Here is a 12,491-nt window from a genome sequence, read left to right as displayed (position 1 = left end):
GTGGCCGTAGTCGATGCTTGTGCTCTCGTCTAATGGGCTCTCACCCAAGGCATGGAGGCAGTCCTGACAACTGATAGCAAAGTGTAATGCATCACGAAATCCACTTAGAAATCCTCTGTGTGGAGATTGCCTTCCCCTTAATCCTTTCAACTATAGCAACAAACAGTCTAGGGGATTTCCTGATTGGTCTTATTCTCTGCAGGTAAAAGGCCAATGCCCTGTGGACATTGAGAGAGTGAAGGCACCACTCCTCCACTGAGACATGAGGCTTCAGAAAGAAAGCAAGTAAGCGTATGGGTTAGTGGAGATGAAACCGGGATACAATCTTTGGTAGAAACTTGGGGTGCAGATTCAGGGAGACTTTGTCCTTATGGAATACGGTGAAAGGAGGAGTCCGCCATCATGGCCCACAGTTACCCTTCTCATGGAAGTAATAGCTACTAGGAAGATGACTTTCATGAAAAGGAGGGACAGGGAGCAGGAAGCCAGTGGCTCGAAGGGCAATTTCATTAACATCAAGAAAACGAGATTGAGGTCCCACTCAAGAGCAATAGGTTGGACAGGTGGGAAGGTTCTGAGGAGACCCTTTCAAAATCTGGCAGTCAACGGATGCATAAATATGGAGTGGCCTTCCATAGGGAGGGTGGGGGGATGGAGTGGTGGGTACTAAGAGCCGCTATGTGGACCTTGATGGAGTTCAGAGTGAGTCCCAACATCTTCAAGGAGAGGAGGTAGTCTAAACAAAGGGGAATGTCCATGTTTTCAGGGACAAGGCCCCTCTGTTGGGCCCAGGAGGTGAAGCACTTCCCCTTGGCCCAATAGGAATGCCTTGTGGACTCTTTCCTGCTGCTCGAAAGGATGTCTTGTACTCCCAGGAACATTCCCATTCTAGCGAAAATGCCCATCCAAAAACCAAGCTCTGAGGTGAACTGTGTATAGATCGGGATGCCTGATCCTGCCGTGTTGAGTGAGGAGTTTCAGGAAAGCTGGCAGGGGACACAGGGGACAAGTCAACATGCAAAGAAGCGGAGGAAACCAGAATTGGAATGGCCAGAATGGGGCAACCAGAATGACTATGGCCTTCTCCCACCTGATCTTGTGGAGGTCTCGTGGCAGGAGCAGGAGATGGGGAAAGGCGTAATTGATCTGGTCCAACCAGTGAAGGACAAAGGCATCACCTTGGGAATGGACACTGGTACCCCTCCCCATGGAGCAGTAGATGGGGCACTTGCTGTTGGCATGGGCGGCAAAGAGTCCCCCATTGGCTGAAAATGTCATTGATTGCAGTGTCATGAAGTTCCCATTCATGGTCGGCCATGAACTTCCCGCTGAGAGAGTTTGCAATCACATTCTGAGGCCCTGGAAGATAGGCTGCCGACAACAGGATCTTGTGGGCAATGTACCAATCCTACAGATAAACCACTTCCGCATAGAGTACAATTGACTTCATGTCCCCTTGTTTGTTGATGTAATAAATGGTGGTGGTGCTGTCAGACATGATGAGAACACGGTGGGAGCAAATGAATGGGAAGAATGCTCAACATGCTCTCCATGTCACCTGAACCTCCAGAATGTTGATGTGCATTCTGGATTCCCAAGGGGTCCAAGTCCCTTGCGTCATGTGCTCGCCCATATGGGTACCCCATCCAGTAAGTGATGCATCCATTATGATAATCATGTCCAGGGAGGATAAGAGGAAAGGCATCCCAGCACAGACCTGCCCCAGGTCCGTCCACCACTGGATGGAGGAGAGCACAATGGGGGGGGGGACTGTCAACAGAAAGTCCATAGTATGTTGCATGGGTGAATAGACTCTCTGGAGCCACAGCTGAAGATAGCGAAGGAGGAGGTGAGCGAAGGCAGTGATGTACATGCAGGCTGCCATGTGGCGAAAGAGGGATAGGCAAATCCTGATCGGAACAGGACCATGGACCACTTGGGTGACGAGTTCCTGCAGGATCTGGAACCTGTCCCTCAGTAGGTAGGCTTGTGCTGAGACCACATCGATGAAGACCCCTATGAAATCCAGAGACTGTATGGTAACCAAAGTCGATTTTTTGACATTTACACTTACCCCTAGGGAGGAAAGGATTCTTAGTAACATGGAGGTTGAGGCTTGAGCCTCCTCTGTTGAGGACCCCATGACACTGGAGGTGGGCTGCTACAACAGAGAAAACCTTGGTGAAGACCACGGAGCAGTGGTGAGTCCAAATGGTAGAATCCTGTATTGAAAGTGCTGAGGCCGTACCGTGAATCTCAAGAACCTTCTATGGATTGAATGGATGTCTATGTGAAAATAGGTATCCTGCATATCGAGAGCCGCAAACCACATGCCTCTTTCTAGCGACAGTATGAGGGCTGCTAAGGTGACCATATGAAACTTGGGTTTGCAGAGGAAACAATGGAGGCAGCAGAAGTCCAAGACTGGTCTCCAACCACCCTTCTTCTTGGGTAACAGAAAATAAGTGGAATAGAACCCCATGCTTAGACAGTTCAAAGGAATGTGTTCTATTGCTCCGCTTTGCAGTAGGGAGTCTACCTCTAGAGCAAGGATACTGTCATGAGAGTGGTCCCTGAGGAGGCATTAGGGTGGGGGATGTGGATGAGGTAGTGTTGTGAACGAGTTTGTATAGCCATGTCCAATGACATCCAGGACCCACTTGTCCAGTATTATCACACTCCAAGCTGGTAAAAAGAATGCTAGATGACCCCCGAAGGGTCGGGTGCATGGCAGGAAGCAAGGTGGTTGGCAGCTATCTAGGTGCATTCAGAAGTATCACTTCTGAGAGGACTGAACATGTGGTGCTGAAGGCTGTGAAGGTGGTCCTGGAAGACGGGATCGCTGGGACCTCTGTAGCTTGTGAGGTGGGTTGTAGGGTCATTGGTGGAAGAACTGGGGAGTCCTGAACTCTTCTGCAGGTGGCGGATCGTAGAAGTTTCACTTGGGTGCAGGTGTATGGATACCCAGGGATCGTAGTCTGGCTCAGGGAGTGGAGGGAATCATCGGTCTTCTCGTTAAAGAGGTTAAACTCATCGAAATGGAGATCTTCTATGGTATTTTGTACCTCTCTGATGAATGCAGCCAGATGAATGCAGCCACGATTCCCTCCGCATGACAATTCCCATAGCCACAGTGTGCAAAGTGGTATCCGCTGTGTCCACAGCAGACTGAAGCACCATTCTGACGATCAGTTTACCCTCTTTCAGAATAGCCAGGAAACAGGCTCAATCCTGCTGGGATTTGTCAGTAAAGTCCTCCAGTTTACTGTAGTTGAAAAGGTCATATTTGGCCAATGAGGCCTGATAGATAGAGATCTGAAATTGGAGGCTAGCCAACAAGAAGACCTTTTGACCCAGATGGTCTAGTCGCTTACCCTCCCTGTCTGCCAGGGTGGATCGTGGGTGCTGTTGCCTGGCCTGCTCCGTTGCCACTTGGATCATGAGGGAATTGGGTGAGGCGTGAGAGAACAGAAACTCAGACCCCTTAGCTGGTACATAGTGCTGGTTTTCTGCCCCCTTGGAGGTAGGTGCACAAGTGACTGGGATATGCCAAACAGTTCGAGCTGACTGAAGAATGGCATCATTGATTGGTAGAGCAACGCTGGTCAGTACCAAGGCATGAAAGATGTTATGCCCAAATAAATTTATTAGTCTCTAAGGTTCCACAAGGACTCCTCGTTGTTTCAGCTGATGCTGTCTGTCTTGTACTTCCCTCCAGTGGAATATGCAAGTCAGCAGCCACCCTGTGTAGGAAGTCCTGGAACTGGTGAAAATCATCTGGAGGTAAGGGGGGGAAGAAGAGGTCACAGTAGCATCTGGAGATGTTGATGGGAAACATTCCTGTTCCATTGGTACTGAACTGAGTGGCTCCTTCAAAACCAGTACCGAAAGCCTACTCAAGGATGGCTGAAGCAGGGATGAGGTGAACCCTCTCTTGCTGAGCAGGAAGGCTCCAAAGGAAAATATTGAGACCAAGACTCCCAATACAGCCAATAGGATGGATCTGGAGGATGCTGCGGAGGGCCTCATGGAGTAGGATACCAGTTCTCTGCTGGGGAAGAGGAGGGTACTGCCACAAAGCTGGTGGTCCCTTTGGGTATTCCTAGTGGCGGTAAGGGATGGGCGTCCCCTGCGCTTCATCCAAATCCTCTGATGACAAAAACTCAGATGCCAGTTCCAATGGCAGTACCGTCGGAACCGGTGGAGCGGTGTACACCATAGGGGAATGGGTGGAAGCAGGACTCGGTAAGTCCTGGGTTGGAGATCATACCTCCCTAGGTGCAGTAAAGGAAGGCATGGAGATGACAGTTCCCCAAGGGCAAAGAGTTCATGTGGCTCCAGCGCCGTCTCCAACTTCCCCGGTGTCAACGGCACACACTTCGTAGCCAGAACCAGAGCCAAAGTGGAGGACTGTCTTGAAATGATGGTTTCTCTTGACTTAAGGTGGGGGCCAACATGGAAGGCGTGTGTGGCTCAGTGCTCCGTACTGGCGGATCTGCCGGTCTGCACGATTTCTTGTCCTGCTTGTGAGCCTTGGAACGCGCCACTTCTCCGTGGCTGGAACTTGTAGAAGGCACATCATCCTTCTTAAGCCTGAAGGAAGACTTACTGCCATGCTTCCTTGCCTCCCGACTAGGCCACAGCACAGGGTCTGTAACACTGGGACCGCCGGAACCAGACTCAATCTCTGCCGAAACTGGAATCGATCTCTGCGGTCAGAGACACACTCCTGGGTTTCTCAGGTCGATGCACTGGAGGGTTTCCCCAGCCTGGATCCTACTACAGCCTCATGGTGACCTCCATGAGGTGCTTCTTGAGGCAGAGAGCCCAACCTTCTCGGGTACAACTTGGGAAGGACAGGCAGATACTGCACCTGGATGAAATGTGGGCTTCTCCCAAAGCAATAGAGGCAGTGTTGGTGCTCGTCACTTACTGAGAAAGAACGCAGGCAGAAGGCGCAGATTTTGAATCTGGGTGTCTTTGGCATAATCCAGTATCCAGGCATGCGTATTGGATCTGGGGTTGGGGAAGCCTCACTGGTAAACGGATTCCCCAAAGACTCTTATCTCCTAAAAACTACTACTTTACACTAAACTGACTTAAAACAGCAAAAACTAGAAGAAAATAAATTTTATACTATTCAAATACTATGTGGGGTTTTTTTAAAATGCATCAGAGACAAGAGGACAGTAATGGCTCCAGCGCAGACCTTGCGGCTGTGAGAAGGAACTGGAGGCCCTGCCCTTTGTCACTTCGGTTGAAACCGTGAGGCAAAGCAAGGGCGCATGTGCAGACCAACGGACACTACTACTTTCAGATTCTCTAGCTCCAGACGCATGGTGTGCATGCGTACACCCTCAGTGGAATACAATAGGGACCATCCCTCGAAGAAGAAAGAGATGTTTCCCACGTAGCAGAAAGCTTTTACTTTCCTAGTGGAAAATCAGAAGGAACGGATTTATCCACCCTTGCTTCAAATTGAGATACACACACACACACACCTTTCCTGCTATCTCTGAAAATATTTGAATGCTTCTGCATTTCTCATTTCTTTACTACATTGCCAAAATTGCTATATTTATGAGCTTAAGCTTCTTTCAATATCTCATTTAACTATTTTAAAATGAGGGTACTGTAGAACATTGTAAAATATTATTTTATATTAAAGCTGACTTAGCACTTTAAACGGTGAATGATTGAGTATTATTTCTTTGCTAAAAGCACTCATAAATTAGACTGTTAGTTTTACTATTTTACACTTTTATGGAACTTAACTTTCAAGTCCCTCAAAGCACTAAATCATCATTAACTAACTGAGTCTCAATACCCCTGTGAAGTAGGTAAAAATTAGTACACTCTTTTTACATATGAATAAACTGAGGCACAGACAGGTTAAGTGATTTAAATAAGGATCATATAAATCATCATCAAACCAGCTGGGAATACAACCCAGGACTCCTGACTTGCAGTCTCTTGCTCCAGATGTGTCTCCCTTCTTTTACATTATAATGTTCTACATTATTACATACATAGTTTATATTTCTCTTTATTCTCTCATTTTATTCTCCTATTTGTTTCTCTCAAACAGTTGCTCTGTCATTAGGTAAAATTATTATTATATTGGTGACAATTGGTACCATAAACAACTTTGTTCCAATGGGCTAAGATTAAATCATTCCTACCCTGTGTAATTCATGTATTGATACAGTTTAACACTGCATGTTCCATAAATAGCAAACCAGAATTGTCCAATATATCTTCTGGGGGGAAGGAGAAGTGGTCCAAAAAACAATGGACCGGATCTTAAATCAGCCTGGCTCCACTGATGTCAATGGATTCTTGTTGATTTACACCACATGAGGATCTGGCTCATCATGTGTAATACTGAATAGAAAATGGAAGTGCCAACTTGTTGCTGTTTTTTAAATATAGCATAAAACTCCAGAGTACAGTTGCTTCATTTTTGTTGCTTTTTATGTTTCAGGAGGAATTCTGTTTCTGATACAAACTGGTCCCCAATAACTTAGATCTAGATGCAATGCAAAGATTATGCACCCACAATCCATCTTGTAAAGTAAGTCATTCTAGGTAATAAAAACTGAGAACTTTCACAAGGTATTTTTGTTTATCGTGAGTCAAAATGCTATCTTAAGCTTTTATGAAAAGGATTATAGCAACAAATAATCTTCAGCCACAGCAATACAAAATAAATCTTTTTTGTACAACTGTATAACCAGCTAAAAATAAATTTTAAGCCAAATTAGCATAACTGTGATTAAGCCGGTTAGAAGATATGGCCTGACAGCTTTGTCTCATTATTCATAACAATATTTCTCACAAGCTTCACTCTCAATTACATCTCTCAACCAAGATTTCAATAATTTGCTACCTTGATTTCAGAGCTGAAGAGAATGCTTCTCTCACTCTGGTAACCCAGCGTAACTGACACATAGGGCAAACCCCTTGATATCAGCCTCCACTTATCTACACCTGCTCATTGATCTCATTTCATGACACTTTGTCTTCTTTCCCACCAGCAGAAAGTTGATTACAGTCACACCCCCCAAAAAAATTTGGGTTCTCTCTACCTGACCTTTTCTATTCTTCCCCCATTACAGCTAACATCTTCCAAGTCAAAACCAGTTCAGAGCAGTGTACATGTTAATGTAAACTCTAATCAGTGATGCCAACTTCTGCTTTCAATAAGTGAAACTCAAACTTTGAAGGAGGGAGTTTTTTCTTGCCAGAACCTTTCCATGAAAGCACTAGAGGTTCCAAACTAAAAACAGTGTCATACAATAATAGCTCCACTTTTACAATGTGTACGTGTGCTGTTCTTTCATATGTTTCATGCTGCAAACTTGAACAGCCACATTCCTAACCCTACAATTCTCTTTTTTCCCCCCCACTCCTGTCCCTATTAGCTCACTAACAGAAACTTTGGTCTCTTATCACCTCTTTCTCCAAAGGTCAATTTTAGCAGCACACTGGTTATGTCATTTCTAACAGAGAACACAAGATATAACACTCCAGATAGAACTAATCACTCCCTGGCTCCAGCACAAAGCAAACATGCAAGATCATCTTTCAAAATGTTTCTGCCCCCAGTTTATTTTGTAATTTTTGAACAAAGAACTAGGCAGGAAAGAGTTAACTTCCATTTTTCCATGTGAAAGATGAGGGGGGAAAACAAACACAGCAAGGTACAGAGAAATATATTTGCTCTAATAGTATGAATGATCCTAAATGGACAGAATTATAAACAATCCACTGCACTTAAATAGAGCCACACTCAATCAAAGCAAATTACCAACATCAATGAATTTAGCCTCACAAGAGCCTTCTGAGGCAGGGAAACAATCACATCTCAGTTTTACGAACAGAGCAACTGAAGTAAGGAGATTGACTGACTTGCCTCACATCACACATGAAGTCTGTGGCAGAGCTGGGAATAGACCTCAGATCTCCTGAGCCCCCAACTCATGCTTGAATCTCGACACTACCACGGACCTTAATGAAAGGTCTGCACCTGTTCAACACAACTGCACATACTGCAGTGTCCCGGGTCCCTAAATTATGCTCCTTTGGATTTCCTAGCACATCAAAATAGTTTGAATGAATAATGCACAACGTCAGTTTGTTGTACTGTTATTCATTTAAGTTCTGATCTTTTCTCAGTGTATCACTGGAGATGCTGATCAGAATGGGCAAAGCCTGACCCATATATTCATGTGGAGATCAAGGGCTTAATTCTTCCCTGCATACAAGCTCTACTCAGCACAGAGGGGAGCATCAAGTAGTCATTTAAGTAGTCCCTGTTTCAGCATTGACAGACCCCTAGGCTGCATGAATTGGAGCAGCCTAGCTCTGCCATGCCCCCATCCACCTTCTCCCTGTCCCAGTACATCCACTGTCCCCCACCACACACCCCATGATGTGGATGGGAGAGGCAGCTGGGCTTTGTACCAGTGGATAGCTCCCTGCTGCCAGCATCAGCCTCCATTGGCCAGAATCTGACCATTTTGCACCGCTTGAGCACCACAAAGTAGTGCAGAACTCAGACTCTGACACTCCCTCCCCAGAGTTCCCGAAAGATGTAGTGATGTAGTCAACCACACTGAGCCTAAAATTCCATGCAGAGATGAACAAGGTCAGTTGAGAATTTTGTTCACATGGGTGTTGTGACCCGAAGTGCCTAGGGTAGCCTACATTGTAAATGCCAAAGTCAGGGCAGACAGCAAAAAGAAGAGCAGATTCCCCCAAAACTGGTGGTTAACACTGTAGTTAGACTCAACAACCAGTCACAAACTGTGCTTCTGATTCCCCACATTAGTTATCAAGAAGCTGAAAAAAAGAAATCACACAGCCCCCTTTATTGCATTCCAGTCTCTGACTCCCAGCCAGCAAATAGGCCCAGTAAACTGAGAGGCTACTTAAAACTCTATTCAATACACAAAATGTTTTTCTGATACTCAAAGGGGCCAGCCACATTACCAGATCAATACTAGTTTGGATGTTACCCAAAATACCACACTGCCAGCCAATCCTTTACTATCTAAAACTAAAGGATTATTATAAAAGAAATGAACAAGAAGAGAGTTGTTAAATGGTCAAAGCAATCAGATACATACATATGATTTCAGAGTCCATATATCAGGTTCTTCGAGGCATTGGTGAGTTTGCTGGCTTGTAAAGTCCCTCTGGAACACATCCAAAGCCTGGATGGGTCTGTCAGTCCTTTGTTCAAAGCTTCAGTTTGTAAAGAAGTTACTCCAGAGGTATGAAGCAGGATTGAAGACAAAATGGAGAAGATGCAGCTGCCCTTTTAAATTCTTTGCCATGTGGCTTGTACCTCCTTTGTCCCAAACACAAACTCATAGCACATGGGCATGAAAAAGCTCTTGGAGTCAGGGCCGGCTCTGGCTTTTTTGCCGCCCCGGGCAAAAAAGCCTCCGGCCGCCCCCCCCCCCCACGGGGGGGGGGGCGGCGAGCCCTGGCGGGGGCTCCGCTCTCCCGCCGGCGGCCGGGGGGAGGGCGCCAGAGGGGAGGGCGGCCGGAGCCCTGGGAGGAGGGCGGCCAGAGCGCCGGGGGCAGGGCGGCGAGCCCCGGCGGGGGCTCGGCTCTCCCCCCGGCGGCCAGAGCGCCGGGGGCAGGGCGGCGAGAGGGCGGCGAGCCCCGGCTGGGGCTCGGCTCTCCCCCCAGCGGCCAGAGCGCAGGGGGCTCGCCGCTCTCCCCCCGGCAGCCGGGGGGAGGGCGCGGGGGGGAGGGCGGCCAGAGCGCCGGGGGGAGGGCGGCGAGCCCGGCTGTGGCCCCGCTCTCCCCGGCGGCCCGAGCGCCGCGCCGCCCCCCTCCAGGTGCCGCCCCAAGCACCAGCTTGGTTGCCTGGTGCCTGGAGCCGGCCCTGCTTGGAGTCCCCTGTCCACATGCATGTCCCTACATGTCCTGTTGATAGCCCCTGGATTCTCTCAATGGGTTCATTGTACAGCTGATTGCCTTTGATGGGCCATCAAGCAGACAGAATAGTGCTGATGCCAATCTGTCTGGGGTTGTCACCCAGAAACACAGCACAAGTTTGAGATACAAATATATCACACATATTTATAACCCACAATACAAAGATGATACATAAATATAAACAAGATGATCATACTTAGCAAATCATAACTTTTCCACTGATACCTTACATGGCATATCTTGTAAAATTCATTGCAATTTTGTAATATTGGTATCCATAATATCATAAATGGTCACCCATATTCCATACAGCATCACAGGTTTCATCAACCATCCTTAGCTGGACTGTTTTGTTTGTTGCTTCTCATGAGCTTCTTCTCTTCCACCCCAGGCTCGCAAATGAAGCATTGAACAACAGCAGGAATTACCTACAGTTCAACTACAGAGTTTAGTTATATGGAATGTGGCATAGCTGGAGTTCATCAAGATTTTTAAAAGGCCATTTGTGATAGGTGTAGAGATATCTTTGTAGAAGATAATTTAGAGATGCTCCCTACTAAGGGACAATATTATGAACATAGGAATTGGGAGATATGCCCTGAAGGCATGGATTGGGAACACCGCATGGCTGTGTGCAACAGCTCACCAGAGACGCTCTCCAGTTTGTTTTATTCAAGTTTTATTCCTCTCCCATTAACTGGTTTATTATTTAATGAACCCCAATGTCGTTACAATAGCAACAATGCTAATTCAATTTTAAGGGTATTTTAAAAGATAGGTTATGAAAGTGAAATGACTGAAAAACCCAGACTACACTGAGTAAGCATTTAACAGGATTGCGTTCTAGAAAAAAAATCTGTGAAAATCTGTGAGCAGCAGCTGCAGAATGATTACATTTACAAATGTAGTCCATACACCAAGACCTGATATACTCTTGTTTGGTTAATTGCACCCAGTGTTAAAGTAAGAGCATCATGTTTTGGCAGATGTGGTCTATCCACATTTATTTCCAGAGCTGTTCCTGTTTGGCAACGAATTAATCCAAACACACAAACAGGAGAAAGTAAAACAAGGCAGAATTTTTAGAAACTCCCTGGAAAGCTAAATCTTGCCCTGGTGCTAGCACGGAAAGTGTGTGTGTGCAAAGATGCTTTCAGGTAAGTCCTCTGCTGCAGGAGACTTGCCAGCACAGTACCATGATGTGCATACTGCTATTCTAACCCTCAGGAGCAAGATGTCCACCATCTACAAGGTAGTGCTTGCTGCTCATAGTGTTAAGCTGGGGGCGAGGTGGGGAGCACGGCCTGTACCAAAGAGCAAGCCTACCTGGGAGATGCAATGCCCAGGCCAGCATACTAACAAAATATATGTCCTAGCTATGGATAAATTCTACAAAGCAGCTGAAACCCCATGTAGAGATGCTTCTATAATTGCCTATATCCTGTTTGTTCACAGGAGAGAAGGAGGGTAAGACATAGCCTTAGGTTTGCTGTTCTTCAGCTGTTTAGAATTCAAAGTCCAAATGCGTATTATTATTAAACATTTTTATTGCATCTACCCACCGAGCCAGAGCCCAATTGTACTAGGCACTATATAAACATGTTTTGGCAGGGGTCACTAGATGATGCTGTTACATACAGCCTTGCAAGTTCTCTTTCTTAGTTTGTGAGCAAGTTTTTAGTCTTTGAAGGAATGCTGTATGGTTGTTAGTCTTGTTAGTAGCAGCCCTTGGAAAGAAGTTGTGGCAGACAGTTTGCTCTCCACTTAATTTTCTATATTTGAATGCAATTCGTGGGACAGAGTAGCTTCCTAAGAACTGGGCATTACAGTAGAACCTCTAAGATATGAACACCAGAGTTATGGACTGACAAGTCAACCAGACACCATGTGGAACTGGAAGTAACCAATCAGACAGCAACAGACACACACACACACACACAAAAAGCGAATACTGTACTGTGTCTGTATTGCATCTTAAAGGTAGGCACATCTAGGCTGCCTGTCCCCACCCCTACCCCCATCCCCAAGCGCAGAGCACCCACTTACAGCTAGGAGCTGAGATGCACTGGCAAAGCTGTGAGTCCCCGCTGCCAGCCCAAGGCAATCGGAGGAGGAGGAGCAGCATTGGGGTCTGCATTGCTTTCCTGTAAGACGTGGGCGCTGTTTTCATGCCCCCGCTCCCCTGGCTGGGAGGGAAGGGCGCTGTTTTCACCCCGCCAGGAGGGGGATATGCGGTTTTCACCACCACAACCCTTCCATCCCCTTGGCCAGGAGAGGGACAAGCTTGCGCGGGCAGGGAAAGAAGCTGCCTAGCTGCTGCTGGAACCTGGCCCGGAGTGTGAACTGCTAAAAGCCGGAGCTGCGTTTTGTTCAGAGTTACGAACATTTCAGAGTTATGGACCACCTCCATTCCCGAGGTGTCCGTAACTCTGAGTTCTACTATAGTATATGGGCTGATATTTCTGGATGAGGGCACTGACTATTCACTGTGGTTGCCTCTGTTGCAGAAATGGTGTGTATGTGTAAATAAAGCACCT

This window comes from Emys orbicularis, chromosome 11, assembly GCF_028017835.1.
Source record: "Emys orbicularis isolate rEmyOrb1 chromosome 11, rEmyOrb1.hap1, whole genome shotgun sequence".
NCBI classification, from domain to species: domain Eukaryota; kingdom Metazoa; phylum Chordata; order Testudines; family Emydidae; genus Emys; species Emys orbicularis.
Note: the sequence above shows the minus strand (reverse complement) of the source record.